Consider the following 8,245-nt stretch of genomic DNA (forward strand, 5'->3'; position numbering starts at 1 on the left):
CTGCAGCCGCAAATATAACTCAGTTGAGACTGACTTATAGTTGTGAAGGCGATGTCATTGGATTGTCGGCGACCATTGAATGATTTCTACTGCAGCAGTGGCATGAGAGGGGGCGTCTCATGGTTGTGAGGGGAAACGGCAGCGAGGGGAAGTGATTTGGCGGAGCAGCAACACAAGTGCTCAGAAAACTGCGAGCTTCGCAGCTTAATCCCCCCAGGTACTTGTTTCCTAGCACGGCGCCCAATATTTTGATCGTAGTACATCTTATACAATCGCATCGCATGCAATATAGCGGCATGCGATGCGATTTTTAATTGTACAAGCACCCTGATGGGTGCTTTCAATGTTAAATGCACCCCCATTGGCAACGCCACCCCCACTATCAATGCTAACCCGAAGCGTGGCGAGCGCTGCGAGCCCGCGAGGGGCGGTGGTACGCGTTCTCCGACCTTTTCATACCCCCAGTATCCACGTCGGCGGCGAGTTGATTCTAGAGAGTGTGGGAGCGCAGCGAGCCACCGAGCCCCGCGAGGGGACGCGGATTACTTTACATGTATTCCGCGTCCCCTCGCGGGGCTTGGATAGTGGGGGGAATGAAAAGGTCGGAGGACGCGTACTGCCACCCCTCGTGGGCTCGCTGCGCTCGCCACGTCACGGGTTGGCGTTTATAGTGGGGGTGGCGTTGACAATGGGGGTGCATTTAACATTGTAATCACCCATCGGTGCTTTTACAATTAAAAATCGCATCGCCTGCCATTTGCTGGCATGCAATGCTATGTGATATTTCATTGTACAAGCACTCCTGTTAATTTAACATGAATATCGCATCGCTCGCACGCATCGCACACCACTATAGAATGCAATGGGCGCCATGCTAGGAAACAAGTACCTCCCCCATATGTAATGCTTGTCTGTTCCAGTCCTGGATTACCATCTAAAGACACCTACCACTGTTTATTCCGGGTGAGCTGTGGATATTTGGTCTACCGGACCCAGACACAAGACACCTCCTTTGTTTTGTTTTACTGTTTGCTTTTAATTTGTATGCTGTACTTTGGAGCATAAAAATAACTTTTTAAAGATTCTTTGGATTAGTAGTAGTAGTAGTAGTAGTAGTACGTTTATTTATAAGGCGCCGCAAAGTGTCCGCAGCGCCGTACATAGCAAACAAAAAACAAATGACAAGGTAACGTACAGGGTGTGTTGAAAAATACAGTATAAATAGGGGTATAGCTGGTAGAACTAAAATCAGCATCAGTTCAGAAGTAGGTGTCAAAATTGTCGAGGAGACTGAAGATGAAGTAGAGGAAGGGAAGAACAGGGCAGGAGCGCTGGTGAGGTAAAGAGGTAGGGTGAGTACGTGAGGAAGGAGGGCCCTGCTCATAAGAGTTAACATACTAAAAATAGGTGGGTGGCCGAACGAAAAACAACAGGATAAGTAGGAACGGAGGCAGGATAGGAGGATCAAAAGAGGTTAGGAGGAGGGATAGGCTAGTCGGAAGAAGTGGGTTTTGAGGGAGCGCTTGAAGGAGGTAAGGGAATCAGATAGCCTGATGGGTGGCGGGAGGTTGTTCCAGTGCAGGGGGGCAGCGCGAGAGAAGTCTTGGACACGGGAGTGGGAGGAGGTGATTAGGTGAGAGGTCAGTCGGCGGTCAGCGATGGAGCGAAGAGGACGGGAGGGAGTGTGGATAGAGATCAGTGAAGAGAGGTAAGGAGCGGTGGAGGAGGAGAGAGCCTTGTAGGTGGTGGTGAGGAGTTTAAAGAGAACTCGGAAAGGAATGGGGAGCCAGTGAAGAGATAGACAGAGGGGGGAGGCGGAGGTAGAGCGGCGGGCGAGGAAGATGAGCCTAGCAGCAGCGTTAAGAATGGATTGGAGAGGTGCGAGGCGGGTGAGAGGTAGCCCAGAGAGAAGGATGTTGCAGTAGTCAAGGCGGGAGATGACAAGAGAGTGAATGAGAATTTTGGTCGCGTCAGTGGAGAGGAATGGTCTGATGCGTGAGATGTTGCGGAGGTGAAAGCGGCAAGACTGTGAGAGAGCACAAATGTGGGGGGTGAAAGAGAGGGAGGAGTCAATGATGACACCGAGGCAGCGCGTTTGGTCAGTCGAGGTGATCTCGTTTTCACCAATGCTGATGGAGATAGTGGGAGAAGAGGGGATGTTCCGGGGATGGAAGATTAGAAGTTCAGTTTTAGCCATGTTTAGTTTCAGGAAGCGTTGGGTCATTCAGGCTGAGATGGCCGTGAGGCATTCGGAGACCTTGGACAGGAGTGATGTGGATTCATCCTGGACCGCGAAAAGGACAGCGAAAAGATACCTTTTGGTGCATATAGGGCACTGCCTGCAGGTGAGATCTTAACCATATGGGTGAAGGAGATATGGAGAATTAAACAGAGCAATAAAGATGCCTTTATGTGGCTATAGGGCCTTATATCAAGGTCAGTTGTTCGGTCTAAAGACCAAATGTGAATGCCTACATAAGGGAAGATTAGAGTTCAAGAACACACCTACCTTATTGGAGGTGCCTTATCCCACAGTGTGAAGTGGTGTTACCATTTATCTTGACCATTAGAATAAGACAGCGCTGTCAGAGAAACCTTTTTTCTTGCTATTGTATGGGGGACCTTAACCCAGTGTCACCGGGCTCAGAATAATTGTAAGGACCCAACTGGTAACTTTCTCTGTTTTATTGCTGTCATTTGCATCATAATAGAAAGACAATGGTTTCTATTCCATAACGGTTTCTATGACTTCTCACTATTGTTGATTTGTTCAGAATCTACCACAATGCGCTATACACTCACCTATTTCCGAATTGGACTTTATTTCCCAGCCTGCACTGCAGGAAACAATACAGATTGGTTGCAGATATGTAAATACATTCAAAGCCGTGAAGCCAGGACCCAATGGGTCAGACGCATGATATAAATATTATTTTTATTGTTGTTATTTAACATTTTTCTATTTTAAAATCAATTTTGCATATCCATCAAACAGTAATGGAGATGACTGACCCCTTGTGGTGACTTGGAGGTATTGTACCAGACTAGAAAACATTGCCTGCATACAGTAGGTCTGTAAGACAGTATTACATTATTGTATATAGTACAATATCCAAACAATACACACATACAGTGCTCCTTAAGTACACCATGGTAATATACTGCACTGTTTAATTATCTTCCCAACAGATATAACAATACATTCTTGTATTATACCCATGCATTATGTAGTTCTGCCTATGTTTCATTTCAATTCATTCTTTGGGGCAGATGTACTAAGCCTTAACAAGAGATAAATGCAAGGGTGATAAGGAGATAAACATCCAGCCAATCACCTGCTACCTGCCATGTTACAGGCTGCGTTTGAATATAGTCAGTGAGGAGCTGATTGGCTGGATGTTTATCTCTCTTTATCACCCTTGCATTTATCTCTTTCTAAGGTTTAATAAATCTGCCCCAATGTGAGGTGTATCTGTAACAGGCAGACAAAGAGCTGAAAAATAATTAAAGAAAAACCTGACATTTAAAAGCTTTTATTAAATACCTCAGGTAGGCTGGAGCAGATATTTCAGTTCATAGAAGTGTGCAGTAGGTGGCGCCAGAGATCTGTTGATGGCTTGTTTGCTGTATCTGTCTATGTTATTTTCATAGTCTCCATATGCACATTGTTACCTGTCTGATGTACAAAGTGACACAATGCAGAGAGGAGACAGAAAATGTAGTTGATGTATTTGAACAATAATACATTTTATCAAAAAGTATTATTTTTTTGTATTTTTTTTTTAAATCTTTAACCCTTTCAGGCACAACGTCTAGTCAGGTTCAACAGCCCGAGCGCTAGTAGCAGATCCAGTGGTGAGCCACTTTACGAACATTAACATCGTTTAATGTACATTTATTCATTTAAAAAAATGTACAATTAATTTAAACATTGAAATCAGACTGTTTGAATTGAAAATAAAAAAATTTGGACTGCAAAAGGTTAAAGTTTTTTTGTGCTTTCAGAAAAAATCAAGTAAAGTTTCTACAGAGGGTTTCCAGCAAAGCACTTCAGATCAAATCGCTATCATTCCACCATCAATCACTATCAAATGGCTACCATTCCACTGTGAGAGGGGTGTTGTGGGCGGTGCGGTGCCTGCTGCCGTGCAGGTGTATCCTGACCACTTACCTGGTGCCGCACCCTCTCACCTTCAGTTCATGATGAACCACGCTCCTGGAAAACTCCGGCACCCAGACACGATGACCTAGGAGGGAGGAGAACAAGTGAGAGCTGTTCCTCATGGATGAAGACCGATGCTCCCTCCGTCCCGCGACGTCTTTACGGAAGCAATCTTCGGGCTCCGGGAAACATCATCCTCGGCGCACAGCCTCAGAGCCCGGAGTGTCGCCTATTGGCACTCATGCAACTAGATGAGGCCTTGACCTTGCACTGGGGTGTGAGGTTCATGTACACCCTGAATCGAGTAAGGAAGGGTTATAGGCAGAGACAAACACATACACATGGCCAGACAAGATGACACTCACCCGCTTTAATCTTGTACTGCACCCTTCAGTTCTCCTCACAGGTCCCTGTAAGGAGACAAGAACACCAGACAGACGCGCAGCTCCTAATACTACATAGACATGGTAAAACTAATATAACTACAACACAAAGCCCTAGAACTGACTAAGTGGGATGCAGTCAAAATACCGACAACCATTGACCGACGGTCAAAATCCCGACATGGTCAAAATCTCGACATTTAAAATCCAGACAAGGTCAAAATACCGATGTATAGAATGTACACAGGTGAAAAAGTCAACATGACTTTCGGTCGACAGGTCGAGAGGTTGTCGTGGGTTTTTTCACTGTTTTTTGACCCGACATGTGCCGACAGGCGGTATTTCATGCCCTACCACCCACTAGGGCGCGGGGGGAGAATAAAATCCCGACAAGGTCAAAATACTGACATTTAAAATCCCGACAAGGTCACAATACCGACATATAGACTGTAGACAGGTGAAAAAGTCAACATGACTTTCGGTCGATAGGTCGACATGGGTTTTTCACAGTTTTCCCCCCGAATGTCGACTCAGTCGACATGGACACAGTTGTAAGTCGACCGCAGCCCCTCGCATCGCTCGCGATGCTTCGGGCAGATGAATTATAATTTTATTTATAAGGCGCCACAAGTGTTTCGCAGCGCCGTACTAAGGAACAGTACAGGGAGACACAACTTGGCATAACATTGAATAAATAACAAAAATACAGTACAAATAAAGAGCACCACAGATCAATACACATTACAGCTTGGATATAAGTAGTGAGGACTCAATCAACATACAACTAGAGGCTTGAGGCCAATGATGGAGATGAGTATGCAGACAAAGATGGTCACTGAGTGTTGGGAGTATAGGAGAGCTGTGAGTGACATGTGGGGTGACATTCTATGGGATGCGATTTGGTTTTTTTGGCGTTAAATAGACTACAAAATGGCGATATCGCATTTTTTCTTAAAATCGCCAATTTAATGTGATGCGGTAAGGGACTGAAATCGCATATTATGTGCGTTAAGGTATGCGGACCAAAAGTGCGAGATTAATTCGCATTTTTATCGCATCCAGATGTTTTCGTACAGAAAAGTATACAAATCGCTTATTTAATGCAATGCATTTTCGCAAATCGCACTTTTTAGGTGTCTAATTATCGCACTTATTTCAGACCAGGTTCTGTTTGGCGATTTGGCCCAGAACTCATTTTGGTCAAGTGCACACATGGTTAATTTCACCACAGGTGCCCTCATTTTCACTCACAAACACCCCTACATAAACCCCAACATCAGTAAGGACACCTGTGAGGGTTTAAATCATGTAGATTTTGCTGACTATTTTCAAGTTGCTTATCTGTGATGTGTCCCATTTGGAGGAGCTACGCAGGAGGGAGGAAGCTGCGCAACAGATCCTGGTAGCCCCCCGACTACTGAGTACCCCACGTATGTATGGTGGTCGCCTGTACCTGGACTCCCTCTCGGATCAACAGGTTGTGGGGATGGTTACGCTGAACCCCATTAACCTGTTGGACTTATATGAGCAGGTGAGAGATGATTTTTACCATTTTGTGGGAGCCAACTATGCAGTGTCTGGCCTGCACAAATTAATGTGTGCCCTCTACTATTTGGCCACAGGCTCCACTCAGTCTGTGACCTCATGGGCCTTGGGGGTATCACAGGCCACTTTGTCTAAGCATTTTACTCAACTGTTACTTGGTATAAAGAAGTTGTTGCGGACATACATCATCAGCCGTTACTTTTCTGGTAAGCACATGTGGCCTGTACTCCAAAATGTACCTGTGCTGTAAGTGTACTCATTAACAAATTTGTGACCAATACCATCTGCTTCCACCCACATTTAGCCTAATACACAGATCCCAACGCATGCAGATGGTGGTGCTGACCTATCCCTTGCTGCTATCTAGCTTGTAAGTACTTTTGATACATGTATGAATGAAGTTTGCAGTCAAACATGGCTCACTGGTGTTGTGGAACTACATGTGCCAGCATGCCCAGACACACTACAACCATTACAGTCAAAACCGTGAGTGTCAGAGCCTGCTGGAATATGTAGATCCACAACCTTTGCCAGGCAAGGAGTTATACCACACTACTTTAGTGCAATCCCATAGTCATATACCATTACAATATGTTATAATTCACACATTAATTTCTATTTAGAAAAAGACACAAACACAATGGTATGCGGGTAGCAATTTTTACTTCTGTCTTTTTTTTTAGAAGCATTCTGCATTTTGACATGTGGAAAATAACAACTGTGGGGCCATGTAACAAGATGTTTGGCATTTCACAAACTGGACAAACATATATAGCAGCTACCTTCTCCCAGCATCAGGCACCCCTACACCACTTCTAGACCCTGCACCAAGCCCACCACGGGTCCTCACACTGCGACGGGGTGGGGAAGTGGGGGAGCCACTTATTGGGGTGCTGGATACACTGCTGAGGGTTGATGCTGCGCCACCTCCCACATTGGCTTCCTGCTGCTGGATTTGGGCCTGCATAGCTAGTAAAGCATTGGTCTGCGCTGTGCATGATTGGGTTAGTGCTGTGATACTTTGCGCCAGGCTGCCAATATGCCTATTCTGTTCCCTTATTGCAGCAGTTTGTTCTGCAAAACGGGTGTCAATGCTGTTCGCAATGCGCACATGAGTGCCTACACCTACCCGTACACTACGTGCAATTTTGCGTAACTGAAGGAAGGTGTCACGCATGTACCCCTGGATATTACCTATTTGGAGGCTTTGGGAGGCCATGAATTCTAACTGTTTGTCCTTGAAATTAACCAAGGAGTTAGCTACTTGGGAAGCAGAAGCTGCTGTATGGGGTGGGTGGGTGGGTGGGGGTGGGTGGGTGGGTGGGGGTGGGTTGGGAGACACCCCACTTGGGGGAAGATCACTCTGTGACGAGGTCTGCATTTCTTCCTCTGCCGCAAAGGTGTCGACCGGATCAAGAATGATGTCCATTTCGTCTAAGACCAGTATTGAAGAATCTGTTTGGTTTGTCCCTAGTTGTATAGCACCTGTGGATACAGATGAAGAGGTAAGTACTGATGCATATATAGGCCACACTGTCGTCTATACTGTTTTACATCGGGCTATAGATGGCTCACGCACATACCTAGGGGTGTAATGTACTTACACATGTACCCCGATACAGCATGCAACATTGACATTAATAATATATCACATGCCTAGCTCAGATAACATTAATTTCCATTGCAATGTAGCTGCTGGAGATGAATGTAGTGTGAGATATTGTTGATGTGACATGGGTGTGTGTACTGTATGTGTAATGGCGTGTTTTTTGTTCATTTACCTGCTTCCACAGATTCTGCAACGGGCCTTTTCTTGGATGCCGCAGCACTTCGGGATGGACAATCTGTACAAGGAAAGATGGGCAGGCATTATGGACCTTGCTATGGCTAAGCTGTTTGTGAAAACATGCATTGAAATGACAATAATGGACAATACCCAATGGATAAGGACTGCATTATTTCGTCACCACCTTTTTTTTTTTAATAGGCAAAGAATTTATTTTAAGATTATTAGTAAACTATTGTACACATGACAACTATTGGATAATCGGTGGTATGTAGGCATGGCAGCTAAACCACCAGTTCACCTCAGGGTTTTTGTACACATACAAGTTAGTCTGCTAGAAAGAATGTTACAGTGTTAATCAATATGAGT

At 45.2% G+C, this 8,245-nt stretch overlaps 1 long non-coding RNA gene across 1 annotated transcript; it reads left to right on the forward strand.

Annotated features, from left to right (window-relative positions):
- Positions 1-5,534: 5,534 nt before the first annotated feature.
- LOC146062807 (uncharacterized) lies at positions 5,535-7,976 on the forward strand. The gene is made up of 3 exons (XR_014471529.1): positions 5,535-6,460; positions 7,491-7,595; positions 7,884-7,976. It is a non-coding gene; the product is annotated as an uncharacterized LOC146062807 (long non-coding RNA).
- Positions 7,977-8,245: the final 269 nt, after the last annotated feature.

This window comes from Crinia signifera, chromosome 3, assembly GCF_055691185.1.
Source record: "Crinia signifera chromosome 3, ASM5569118v1, whole genome shotgun sequence".
Taxonomy (NCBI): Eukaryota; Metazoa; Chordata; class Amphibia; order Anura; family Myobatrachidae; genus Crinia; species Crinia signifera.